Source organism: Suricata suricatta, chromosome 8 (assembly GCF_006229205.1).
Source record: "Suricata suricatta isolate VVHF042 chromosome 8, meerkat_22Aug2017_6uvM2_HiC, whole genome shotgun sequence".
In the NCBI taxonomy this organism is placed as follows: domain Eukaryota; kingdom Metazoa; phylum Chordata; class Mammalia; order Carnivora; family Herpestidae; genus Suricata; species Suricata suricatta.
The window spans coordinates 64591454-64605744 of record NC_043707.1 but is presented as its reverse complement, the minus strand read 5'-3'; the positions used below and the strand labels follow the sequence as shown (position 1 = coordinate 64605744).

Sequence of the window (14291 nt, the reverse complement as noted above, 5' to 3'; positions counted from 1 at the left end):
CCAGGTGAAGAGTGGTTTGGGCTGAAATCTCACTTGCTTCTGCTGACAGGGCCTTGGGCCCTGGGAGAGGGCTGCTCTCAGGAAAAAGGAGTGTCTTTTTCTTTTCACAAAGGGGCCTTCAGCTCATCAGAGAGGTGAGCCATATGGGCCAGCAGAGCCCCGAGGCTGTGTACCCCACCGTTGGAGAAATTCGATCTGCAGCAAATGGGAATGAAGGGAATGCACAGAGAGGCGAGGCAGAAGGCATGAGTCCCAGCTGCGGCCTTGTCCCTGTTTCCAGCTGTCCTTGGGACACAGCTGCTCGCCTGGCTTTTCTTTCAGGAAATTTATCTGTAAGACACCCCAGTCCTTCCAGTAAAATCCCCTTTTGCCTAAATTAGCTTATTTGGCCCCTATCAATTGCAACCAAAAGGTTCCTGCCTATTTATTGTGAGTTATCTTAATCAAAAAGGGATCTGACACAGACCAACTGACATTGGGTCAAAGAATTTAGCTGGAGCCTATTGGAATGTTCCTGAATACAACTTTTGGGTAGGCACGTGATTGCAATATTAACGCAAATAGAGAACTCAATAGGGTTGCAGTCAACTTAAAAAGAGAAGACTAGACTTCATGAGTATCTTTTAAGAAAGTCAAAGAACTCTGAAATAATCAATATTGTCAGTTCATGTATCTATTAGGAAAAGGCTGACAAATTTTTAAAACATGCTGAGCAGTGCAAAAGCTTCACAAGTGGGAAGATGTGTGGCAGCTTCAAAACACACCAGTCGTGATACATTATCAGCTGAGACTAAACCACTTTCATAATTGATCAAAACAGTGAAAGGCCTATCAACTGATTGTCCAAACACTTTGGTGGCCCAATGAATCACGTGGGGTGTTGATATTTGTTTCTAGTGTTGAACCAACTTTTTGTTTAAAATTTATTTACCATTCACTTAGAAGAATTCTCTCTAAAGAGTCTCAAAGTGAAACTGTAAACACATTTTTTTCCTTTGTTTTTCAAAGTAGAAGCGATACCACATAGTTCATCATCAGAGAGAAATGATGAATATTTCAAGGCCATCTGGCACAGAGTAGAGGAATTTCTCTAGAAAAATAATCTCTAAACGTTTCATATTTAAAAATATCTTTGGAGGAGAAAAAGTCAGAAATCATGAGAATGGAGGTAGTACATGTTTCTCTGACTCCTCAGGATAGTATAAAATGAATATCTATTACTAGGAAGACTAATTTCTAGATTTAAATTTACTTTTTTGAAGAATGATTATACCAAAATAAAAATAGTTTCTGAATTATTATATTAAACAATAGAAAAATACATAACAAATGTCTTTAGGGACACCTGGGTGGCTCAGTTGGTTGAGCGTTTGACTTCTGCTGAGGTCAGGATCTCACAAGTCATGAGTTCAAGCCCTGCATCAGCCTCTGTGCTGACAGCTCAGAGCCTGGACCCTGCTTTGGATTCTGTGTCTCCTTCTCTCTCTACCCCTCCCCCGGTCTTGCTCTGTGTCTCTCTCAAAAATAAATAAGCATTAAAAAAAGTATTTATAGACTTGATATGAGTGTAATCCCTGAACTTTGCTTTTACTTCAAACATCTACACCTTGACTTCATGTACTAATCAATTTTGACTCTTACCTGATATGGTCTCATTAGTGAGCTTTGGGGCTTGGAGCTATCATTTTGGCATGGCCACTCACTGCAGAAAGAATGACATGCCCATTTTTTACTTTGCCTTGCTAGGAATATTTACCTAGTTTCATAGAAGAGAATCAGGTCTCATCACTAATGATTGAGGAACAGAAATTCATACCAAACCAATAGACGCATTCAGTGGTATTATGGAATCACAGGCTCTATACTCTTAGAAATAAATTGTATTTTACTAATTTAATCTCTCCTATGAGAATCTCGCACAGAGCTGGTACCAACTTCATCTTTCCTGTAAGAATTTTGGATTCACATTGTTATTATTATTCAGCTGGGATACAGACTTTAAATTTTAGTGTGTAAAAATAGTACTATTTGAAAACATATCCATCTGAAACATTTCCACAAGCTTCTCTCTTTCTTAGCGAGAAGGGACATGACTCTCACGTGTAAGCAATCTCTGCCTCCCCAAATATTCCAGCGCCACTCTGGAGACCATGGAGAGAGGGGTCTCAAATGGAAATCTAAAGAGCTCACTGTTTAAAAAGCAGGCACTGAGTGTTTTATCATGGCACACCTTCTCATAGCAAAGTGCGGATACTCACCAAATGCCCATCACAGAAGAACACATACACGTCTCTCCATTAAAGCTCCTACAGAAGAAAGCGTGAACAAACTGCACCTACAAAAATGTGGACAATTCTCCCATCCATGATGCTGAGCAAAAAAAAAAAAAAAAAGCCTGACACAAAGCATTTTAGTCCACATTTATATAAAGTTCACGCACAGGCAAAACACATCTCTGATGTTCAAAGTCAAGATGGTGGCCACCCTTTAGGAGGGTAGGGTGGCTGTAAGAAGCTGCAAGGGGTATTTCTGGGGGTGCTGGAAACAGGTTTTCTTTTGATCTGAGTGTCCGTTACTTGGGTGTGTTCAGCTGGTAAAAACTGGTCTGTAAAGTCAGGATTTTTTTTACTTCTCTGTATGTATGTCATACTTTAATGATAGTTTTTTTTTTAAAGTGCAGGTGAAGGAAGAGAATGCAGTGAAGGAGCCTGAGCCAGATGAGCTAGAGATGATGGGGGGGAGTCTGTAAAGAGGGGTAACCTGGAATCACGGAAAGGGGATGATTCAAGAAAGAGGAATTGTTTCACAGTACCAAATGGCTCAAGGAGAGTGGGTGACATAAAGGCTATTGGATTTGATGACTTTAAAGCCCGAGGCAGAAACCAGAAGCAGAGGGCTGAAGACTGAGACAGGAGAGTGCGGCTGTTGTCACGTAGCTTGACCGTGCAGGCACATGATGGAGACAGTAGCTAGAGGCAACATTGGGTCAGCCGGGTCTTCGTTTCCCTGAAGACGGGAAAGATTTGGCCATGTGAGTGTGTGGGAAAGAGCCAGTTGAAAGAAAGATGCTAAAGTTAGTGAGGGATGATTGATGGGGTCCCCAGGAAGGGGAGGAGGCGGAATTAGCTGTGAGCAGGGGAAGGGGCACTTTGCATTCCATGGACATGCCGTGGGCAGAGAAGGGGGCCAGGGACATGCAGGTGCAGATTCACTCAGGAAGCTGAGGCCGAGAGTCGAGGGAGCTTACCCTAGTGGCTCCTGTCTTCGATGTGGCATAAGAAGAATAAGGAGATTAAAGGAGATCATGTGAAAATACTTTGTAAATTATAAATCGTAACAAACACAAGTTTATAGGGAGGGTATATAATGGAAGAGTGATATATAGACCATGTGTAGAGATCTCAGGAGTCAAATTATTCAGAGACAACCCCTCCCACCATAGACACCCCTCCCCCACCCCCCAACACACACTAACTATTATATTTATCTAATTAGTTGGCAAATCACAGGTAGAATCTTGTTATTCAGTTAAGCTTAGCAGTTTAAACCAATAATCAGCACCAACGTTTTGGAGATTCTTTCTTTGGAGAGATTTTCTGCAGATTCTTTTCCCAGTTACAGTTAATTCTACTCCAAGAGAACTGGTCCCTTTCAAGGTCTGCTGTCCCTTGGAAGACAAGGTCCTAATTTCTGGATCTCATCCTCCCTCTCCACCTATGCTGCCCCCCACAAGGCCCCCTGGGGGGCATTCTCTTTTTCCTGGAGATCAGCTCAGATCCCTGAAGTTGGTTGGCTTTTCCCTCTTTCTTTAGAATGTGCGAAGCATCTAGGAGCACCCCACCTCCACCTCTAAAGGCAGATAACTCTGGGGAAATTATTCATATGGAAATTTAAAGGTTTAGAAATGACTTTGTGTCGACTATCTTGCCTGGTACCTTTGGAAGCCTTTGTGGACTTCGGGAGGTAGGAGGTAGGTCCACATACCCCAGCATGAAGAACACAGCTCTCGCAGAAGATGAAGTCAAGCGGTTACAAAGTGAGGAGGCCAACTGCTATTCCAAGCATGTTTATTACACTTGCTTCAAAAGCTGCTTAGAATTTTGCTGACTTGAGATTCAGAAAACCCACCAGAGCCCAGAGATTTTACATTTTCTGGGTATTAAGTGCAAAATACTTGCCAGATAACAGAGTTTTGAGGGGTGCCGGGGAGTGTTTCATTGCAGACCATTAGTCTGGGCTGTTATCACACCGGGCTGGAGTGGGGTTTGAGGGCTGGCGGTGCCCCGTCTGATAACACCTGAGTAACCTCACTCCCGGGCCAGGCCCCGCTCTGCAATCTCACAGCCTGGTGCACTCACTCGGCTGCAGGAGTCAGGCATTCCAAAGAGCTCTGGCTAGAGGCAAGCAACACAACCAAACAACACACTTAAAGAACAGAGGGAAAGAGACATTAGGTGCCAAAAATTATTTTTGAAAATCAGGGACCTGGGCTAATTCAGAACAAGTTCATTGTGGTGATCCATTTCCTTTGATAAATAATAGCCATAGCCTAGGTGCCAGTGTGGAAGGTGTGTGCCTCCCCACAATGCTAAGGAAGCCCATGGGAATTTGCAATCAGGAGGTTGGTGGTGGAGATCTCTGCAGACTGGACCACAAGTGTTTGCATGATTCTCAGCAGTGGGTGCAGAGCCTACCTCCTGCCCAGCCTTGCAAACAGGTGCACCATCAGGAGGCGCTCACTTCAATTCTCCCGCTAAGTGGCAGAACCAAATGATGACCAAAAGCAATGAAGTTTTCGCTTACTGTTTGACCTGGGGCATGGGGGACCCAGAAGGAAAATGGAAAGCACTCAGGCAGTTTTCTGTGAGGCGGTAGAAGTGGCGTGGGAAAATACTTTACACGGGTCCTGCCTGCTCAGCCCAACAAAGAAATCTTGTGGTTTGTTGTCAGATTCCTCCAGCTAAATTCGTCAAAGGTTGGGGGGGGGCCCTCTGTTGGGTGAGGGAAATCTCTCCCTTTAGACAGTGCCCTAGCACTCCCCTCCTTAATGATTCAGAGCAGCCCTGGCCCTCTGCTTCCTTCTCTCCTTACACCTTTGGGCAGGGTAAGGAGGAAGGGGGAAGAGGTGTGTCAGCCTTTTGTTCCTGTCCTAGAACCCCTGGGGCTTAGCCCCAGTGGAAACGTTGCTCCAGCATTTTAGCAAACACCGAGAGGCACGCCATCACGCCATCACGGGGTCCAAGCAGTCCGCCTTAGCACCCAACCTGAAATCCCCCGTGAATGGAGTGTGCACGTGGCTTCCATCCACATAACCTTCAGATCTGATTCTCTTCACTCCTAAATTAAAGAGTGCTACTCCATGATATCACATAATAAAGATTTGAGTGTGAGTACCGTGGTATAGTGGAAGGTCATGTTCTTTGTGACCAAGCAGAACTGGGCTCAGATCACAGATCTGCCCCTTAGCTGTGGACTGCTGATGAATCTCTAAACCTCTCTCTCTATGTTTTAAAAATCCAGATGTTGTGATTAACATGATGACGGGGTGCCGCCTGGGTGTCTCAGTTGGTTAAGCATCCAACTCTTGATTTCAGCTCAGGTTGTGACCTCGTGGTGAGTTTGAGCCCCACATCGGGCTCTGTGCTGACAGTGCAGAGCCTGCTTGGGTTCCTCTCTCTCTCTGCCCTTACCCTGCTCATGCTCACGTGAGCGTGCGCTCTCTCTCTCTTAAAATAAATAAATAAAACTTAAAAAACATTAAAATGATGAGAGAATATGTCTGATTAAGCCAGGAGCTCCTTGAGAAAATACATGAAGGTGTCTTTTTCTTAATAAATGATGCTTCTTTACTTTTTCTTTCAACCACTGTCTGAGCAGTTAGATTATATTTGGAGACAGATTGGATATGGTCTGCTGAAGTCCCTTAATACAGAAAACTGTGTTGCTTTTTTAAGAGGCCACATCAGGTCAATATTAGTTTCTTAACAAGACCTGGAGAAGCCATCTTAAGTGAACGTCCTGTCATCAAAGACAAAACAAACCTTGCAGTAAAATAGTTATTACTGGCTTTCAACATTTTGTAGCTAAATTGCAGCAAGAGAATGGCAGACACTCAGGGCCTAAACTGAAGAATTAATCCCAGGGCTGTTCTAAAACTTTTCCAGAGCACTTAGGCTTTCTCTCTGAAAAATGCTGGATCAGGACTTTGAGCTATCAAAAGTAAAATTTTAAACTAGACCTGTGCTCTGTGCAGAAGGGGCATCTGGGGCTTGGATCCTCTGAGTATCAAAGGTTAAAAAGCATATTTCTTTAAAAAATTTTTTTTAAAAACATTTATTTATTTTTGAGACACAGAGAGTGTGAGCAGGGGAGGGCAGAGAGAGAGGGAGACATAGAATCCAAAGCAGGCTCCAGGCTCTGAGCTGTCAGCCCAGAGCCTGACGCAGGGCTTGAGCTCACGAACCGCAAAATCATGACCTGAGCCAAAGTCGGCCGCTTAACCAACTTGGCCTCCCAAGTGCCCCAAAAGCATCTTTCTTAAGGGAAGGAAAAAAGCAGCCCTTTGGCTCCAATTGCCTTCCTTGTGGAATGCCTTCAGCCAGAGCAAAGGAGCTGAGCATGGGGTGCGCTTTGGAGAGAGCGTCCATGTTATGTTGACTGCTGTTGAAGACATGAGGAGGTCAACAGAGATCAAGCAGAGAGAACTCTGACAAACTCCTCCAGTGTTTGTTTCCAAACAGAGCAAGCATTTGTCAGTGTTTCGTAAACTTGCTTTTTACTTTTACCGTGTTTGTCAGATCCATGGGACCCCTATACTTGATCATACTCAGTTGACTTTGAATTGACTCAATTTTTATGCTTAGCCCAATCCTCAACAATCATCAGGGAAATCACAGGTTTTGTATATTTTTCTAGAGTACGTTAGAGCATAAAACTATGAAAATATATTTTTCACAAACTTCTTAAAATAATGTTGTATATCACTAGTAGGTACGTCAGGCTTTGAAAGACACTTCTTTAGATGAACAAATACATAATGAGAGGAATGACTATTACAGGGAAGGGGTTAATGGTTATTTTTCTTTTTCTGTATTGCTTACCAGACCACCTTCCAACCTCTTTCTGGTGGAAGAGAGTCTTTCTTTTTTTTTTTTTTTTAATGTTTATTTATTTTGAGAGAGAGAAAGAGAGTACACATGGGTGGACAAGAGAAGAGAGAAAGGAGAGAGAGAATCCCAAGCAGCCCAGAGCGGGACATGGAGCTTGATCCCTGGTCTCACAAATTGTGAAGTCATGACCTGAGAAGAAATCAAGAGTCAGATGCTTAACTGACTGAGCCACCCATGTGCCACTGGAAGAGTTTTTTTAAAGTTTATTTATTTTTGAGAGACAGTGAGTGAGTAGGGGAGGGGAGAGAGAAAGGGAACCAGGGGATATGAAGTGGGCTCTGTGCTAACAGCTAAGAGCCCTATGTGGGGCTCTAACTCATGAACCATGGGACCATGACCTGAGCCAAAGTCAGATACTCAACGAACTGAGCTACGCAGATGCCCCAACCCTGGAAGAAATTTTTAATAAAGCCCTCTCTTTTCTTTAGTATCTATAAACACTTTCATGTGCACCATGTCATTTGAACCTCACCCAATGAGATGGGCTGGATAAACATTTGGACTTCATCACTCAGAAAAGAAATCAAGGTTCAGAATTAAAATTCTTTACTCCAAGACACATAGCTAGTCAGTACTGAGGCAGGAGGAGGAAGAGCCTTTCTGACTTCATCAGTCAGTTATAGCAACTTCTCCTTAGCAAATCATGGTTGACAGGGACCAGGTGTGAGGGAGGGGAGTTTGTATGTGCGTGCACACTCATGTGCTTGTGCACGTGTGTGTACGCTACTCTCATCATCATGTACCAATTTCAAAAACTGGAACTTAAGTAAAGGTCAGCTTACCACAGAGACAGGACTTCTGTTCCAATTCAGTGGCCAACAGTGTGGCTTCTATTCTCTTCAAGATTTTGGTGGTTAAGGACACATGCTTCTGAGTCAAACACACTTGGGTTTGAAACTCTGTTCCACTGCTGAGTAGGTGATGACTCTGGGAATGTTTTTAACAGTTTGGGTTTGATGAGTTTTGTCATCCTTAAAGTGGGAATAATAATACTATATAATACTATACATATATATATATATATATACTATCTGATAAATACTATATAATATGCATTCTACAGGATTATTGTTGATACTGGCTGTTGAGAATTCCTACACCACAGAGCTATGATTAAATGTGATCATCTGAAAAAGAGTTTATCACTATGCTGAGTCTAAAGGGAACATTAAATGATGGCTATTAATACTTTAATCAGAAATGTCTACTGTTGATGCATTTGTTACCTTATATTCTGAAATCAATGATGGTTATGACTGAGCTTTTATAATGAAGGCTCATCTTCATACATATGAAATGTGATAATAGGGATGTCCATACAAACATTTACCATTTCCCTTCAAAGCAATAATAGTGCATTCCCTCTCTCTTGCCCCATTTCTGTGACCCAGTGACCATTGCCATCCCTCCAAATACCTTCACAGCAGCAAAGTCACTTTACAATTTTTAAGGCTTAAAAATGTGTGCTAACTCAGGTATACTAATTCACTTGCCCTTCACAACTACCCTGTGGTGCAGATATTTTCCTCATTTCACAGAGGAGAAAACACTCTCAAAAAAGGTTGCATGTCCTGCCAAGGTCACATAGCGTGTAAACAGAAAAGTTGGGACGGAAACGCAGGCCTTCTCATTCTTTCCAATCACACGAGTCTCTGACAAAGCAGGAAATAAATACATGGTTGAATCTTCCTTTGACTTCCATTTCCTCTTTCTGGTACATAATGTCATAAGCCTCTGTAAAAAGTTACTCAGCGCACTAGTAAGCAGGAAACCTCACTTCTTCGACTGACACCAATGCAGAAAGCTGTCCCAAACTCTTGGGCCTGGACATGGTTTTATCCTTTTTATTTAAATGGAGAAATCAGGCCACTGGATCTGAGCATTTTCTAAAAAGGAAAACTGAGTCATTTGTTTTTCACTGATTTCTATTCTAACCTCCTTCTGCGTTGATAGATGGCAAATAGCTCCCAGACCTTTCGGTGACTCATCTGCACTTTGGCAGCTTGTCTGACGTTCCAAATCAGTTTTGGGATAGTAATTTCCTATTCCTATTTCCTTCCCATTTCAGAAATCCTCACGATAGACTTCACCATTGTGAGTATCGAAAAGGAGGAAAAGATGGGTTGGTTTTACAAACTGTTGTGCCCTTTCAGTCGTGAAGATGAGAGCTCTGACTAACAACCTGCAGGTCAATGTATAACCACCAGGTTTTCAAAGGTCAATTGGCCCCCTTCAAAGGGCTCCACTTGGGTCTCGGACTTCACTACACCTCTGAGAAAAAATAAGGGAAACCAAATTGGGAGAGCAAGGGAGAGGAGAGGAAAATGGTGAGAAAAGAGCAGACCAGGGAAGGGACTCCCCTCAGGTGCTTCTCCCACTCTCTCAGCCCAAAGCAGGGAAGATCTCAGTGGTACCAAAGCAGTGAGAAAGGTCCTTCTCAGCTCTCCTCTCCTCCCACAATGGCCTCACAGTCTGACCCACCATTTCAGTTGAGCCCTTTCGTACCACTGCTTACCAACTACTTTCCACTACAGAGAACTGTTACGTTGTCAGATTACTTAGCAGTATCCTTTCTTGGTTAGATCAGGCGTTGTATTTGGAGTTGTTTTAGTGGAGTGGAGTCTCTATTTTATTTTCACTCAGATTAAAGGGTAGCACTTGTAAAAACACTCCCAGTAACTTTGGTGAGACAGTTTAATTCATTGGGTTTAAAAACATTGTCTCCAAGACTGAATTTCAACCAGGAATAAATATCTCCAAGGGGCGGAAGAGGTTCTTTGACGTATAAATACACTTGTAGAAAACAGGTTATAAAAATAGTTTAATACATGCCTAGCATGGGAAAACTCCCATGACAGCTGAGGGTGTTAAGCTCTTTCATTAGTTTCCTTCAGACACTGGAAGTGAAAAAAAAAAAAAAAGCACAACCCAGCATGATCTTTCCGTGGGTATCACATGCCCTGCATCAGAGGCAACCTGACATGACTGGTAGACGTGCAGATCCCCAGGCTTTCTGGCTGAGCCACTCAATCAAAATCTCTGGAGGTGAGGTCTAGCAATCTGTGTGTAACAAGCTTTCCAGGCAATTCTGACACACCTAGCACTTGTGAGCACCATGGAGATTAGAAAGGCCCTTCTTCCACTAGGATACCAGAGTTGACCTTCAGGCCCCATGGTCTAAATCCAGTTAACTCTTGCGGCTTTAGGATTGCCACAAACTGATTGCCGTTGTAGGAGTCACCAAGGGTGGAATTGGTTTATACCAAGAAAACAGAACACTGACTTCCATTATATCACCTGCAAATCCGTGTGAATTTTAACTTACTGAATCATAAAACTCAGCTCTGGAGTCTTTTATGTGAACTACTTATTGAAATGGATGGTTATTTCCCCATTTTTAAGTCAAGGAGAAGAACTCCATAAAAATAGTGCTTTATGACAACAGAAGTATATTCTTTCTACAATCTTAGATTGCAGAATCTTTACACACAAAGAAAAATTGTAAAACATTTTTTAAAAAGTAATCTCTATACCTAAAATGGGACTCAAACTTACCACCCTGAGATCAAGAGACACAGGCTCCACCCACTGAGCCAGCCAGGTGCCACACAAAATCTTTTTTAATCATAAAAGAGGTTGGGCCTGTCCCAGTTAAATTTATAATCTGGTGGGCTCAAGAGACACAGGTCATGTGCATCTGTGGCTTTGTCAGCATTTAATTTCCTTTGAATCACTGGACTTACTTATGCAAGGACTGCCTGTGACCCCTCAAATGAGGCTCCATCTCAAACCGGTTCATCAGTTACAGAAAGAGTTTTTGAGAGTCAGTATACTGAGTACTATGGATAGAATTCGACATAATATTAAAAAGAATGCCTCTCAACTCTTAGCTGTGCATCAGAATTACTGGTAAGGCCCACCCCACATCTACTGAATCGGAACCTTCAGGGGCAACACCCATATTTGAATGAACAAACCACCCCAGGTGAGTGTAATGCAGAGTCAAGGCTCAAGACCTTGATTGTTAAAAATCCTCCCTTCTGAAGGGCACCTGGGTGGTTCGGTCAGTTAAGCATCTGACCAGCTCAGGTCATGATCTTGCAGTTCATGAGTTCGAGCCTTGTGTCAGGCTCTGTGCTGACAGCTCAGAGCCTGGAGCCTGCTTTGGATTACAGAATCCCTCTCTCTTTGCCTCTCCCCTGCTCATGCTCTGTCTCTTGCTCTCTCTCTCTCTCTCTCTCTCAAAAATAAATAAAAATATTAAAAACAAATCCTCCCTTCTGAGAATTTTTAGCCTATAATAAATAATACTGATATAAATGTATCTGACATAGGACATGTATTAAGAACACATTATAGACAAAACACAATAGCCAAAGATGACATCAAATCTACATAGAAACAAATGCATAAGATAAATGCAAACTTGGCAGCAGTTTGGGAAAGCATATATATATATATATATATATATATGTATATATATATATATATATATATATACACACACACACACACACACACATATGTATATGTATATATATATTTCTGTGCAGATTCTATGGCCTCTGATTGATGGGAGGAGCAATAGATTTTGCTGTTGGTTTTTGGTACTCCAAATTAAAGCCTTAAAGTCAAAAACTGATTCCAGTTTAAAAGGCAACGCTTTAACTTTTTCATAATTCTGATGTATTGGAAGTTATATAAAAATCATACAAAGAAAGTATCTAGAGTATATACAATTTGTATTAAAATTGTATGGCCTTTAATTTTAGGGTAGAGTGATAATTTAATTGAGTTCTGAATAAGACTGAATACGGTGTCGAGGAAAAATGAAAGACTAAATCAAATATGCTGTGAACACATATTACACCAATGTTTAAATGAAGCCCAGGCAGTTGTATAGCAAGTGAAAGGAAATCAAAGCTTTCCAGTCTGGCTAATGAGAGGTTCTCTGAAGGGCATTCTGTGGAATGCATTTCTCTTGGCAGTTGCTCTAGTGGACTCAATTCGATTCTAAGCAGATTTCTTTAATCCTTAGCTCTAACTGGGTCAGCATCATCTGATTTTAAGTATTATCACAGGAGACATATGTGCAATGGTTATTGAAATAGCTACAACAACCTTGCCTGGAAAGTTGCCTTTTCTTGGAAAATGCTCCAAAGACCCACGTCACACAAGTGGACAAGTCTCCGGGGGACCACCGCTATCACAGGGGAAGGAACAAATGGGGGCAGCCCTCAGATGATCAACCTGCCAAAACTTCTGTTGAGTTTTTTTTTTTTTTAATAGGCTGCCTAGGAAAAAATGCTTTAAATTAGCTTACTTCATTCTCTGTATTGGTTCAGGAAGATTCTGTTGGGTAATTTGAAGACATGGACTTGAAAAGAATTTTCAGAGTTGGGAGGATAATGCATTTTGTTTCTCAATCAGAAAATCTAAATAAAACAGTCAATCACATGGTTACCCCTTACCAAAGACAATTATCAACAGGTGGGTAACACTATTTCAAGATACTGTTAAGTGCTACTTATTAACTTAGGATCCTTTCCCTGTACCCGATCATCTTGCCGGATTCTCCTACTCTTTGTATTTTGTCAGTGATTCTCTTTGAGGTTTTAAGTTTATAATTATATTTCATCTACAAATCTTGTCCTTTCCAAATTTTTTACCTCGACCTTCTTTCTGTTGCTTAATTTTATTAGCCAATATTTCTAGTACAATGTTCAATAGTAGTTAAATAGCAGTAGTGATCGGCATTCTTACTATATTTCTCTAGATCAGGATGTCTCTGATGTTGTTCATCCATTAAGTGTGATGCAGGCATTTGGGCTGCTACTCCACTCTATCCCCAAATACAATTACATGAATAGATTTTATGTTACAGGACCCTCCAGAGTTTACAAATATAAGAGGCATTATACTGACTGGGCCTAAGGAAGCCATTGTACCATTTTTCAATGATCTAAGGAAGAGAGGGTCTTACTCTGTTTGCTGTTGAGGTCTGTTGGATTGAAAATTCACCACAGGAAACACGCTTTGTCCATCTTGGCAGCCCTAAATGTTCATTGCCCAAATGTGCACTATAAGAAACATCTTTAAATGCCCTTCCATCTTTGTAATTAACACTTGAAGTCATGAAACCAGAATGCCTAGAAATCCCCAGCCCATCAGATATTGTTTTCATGCTCCCACACAGCTCACTAACCAAGGACTTCTGGTAGTCAGCCGGCCTTTTAAGCTCAACACTACTGCTCTTTTCCATCAGGCAGATTTCCCTGCCCATTTGTAGTAAGTCACCTTCCAGCTAGTGATTTCCACAATAGAAAAAGTAGCAACTCTTTTGTTTAATGGCCTTCAGAAGCTGGTGAGTGTCAATGAGCTGAGGATTAAAATAGGATGAGATGCCAAGGACCCTGAAGGCAGGATTTCCCTGCTTGTCTCAGATTATACGGGTTAGGGTGTTGGGAATGGACAGGAAGATCGGGCAAGAAGGAAAGAATGAAAGCAAGGAACTGCTCTCTCATGGATGTTTGCCAGTGAGAGGAAACAAAGATACCAACTTATTGGGTAATTCCATTATATTCTCTGGCTTGGTTATATTAAGATGTTAAAAGACACATGAAAGTATATTAAAGTGCAAAAATACTCACACCTGTTATTTAATAGTAAGATTAAGGGCCCGGACTTTGTAATCTGACCATTCTATGTATGAGTCTTGGTTCTGTTGATTATTAGATGTGTGATCTTGGGCGTGTGTCTTAATCAAGCCTTAGTTTCCTCATTTGTAAAATGGGGAAACTCACCAACCTGTTTCTTATGCTTATGTGGATATAATGAGAGAATGTACATAGAACACCTAGCAACATCTGGCACATAATAGAGTCTTAATAATACTAGCTACTGTGATTTTCTATTTAGATTTCCTTAAGCAATGTGACTTATACTTCATATATTAAAAACTAAAGGTTTACTTGGCTCAGCATGACACCCTCAAGGTCCATCCACTTTCCTACAAATAGCCATATGTCATTCCCTCTCATTGCCATGTAGTACTCCATTGTGTATATATACCACATCTTCTTGATCCACTCATCAGGTGATGGACATTTAGGCTTTTTCCAT

General features: G+C 41.7%; 1 pseudogene; it reads left to right on the top strand.

Moving 5' to 3' along the window:
- The first annotated feature begins 143 nt into the window (after positions 1-143).
- LOC115297629 overlaps positions 144-14291 on the top strand; it is a 20316-nt pseudogene continuing 6168 nt past the window's right edge.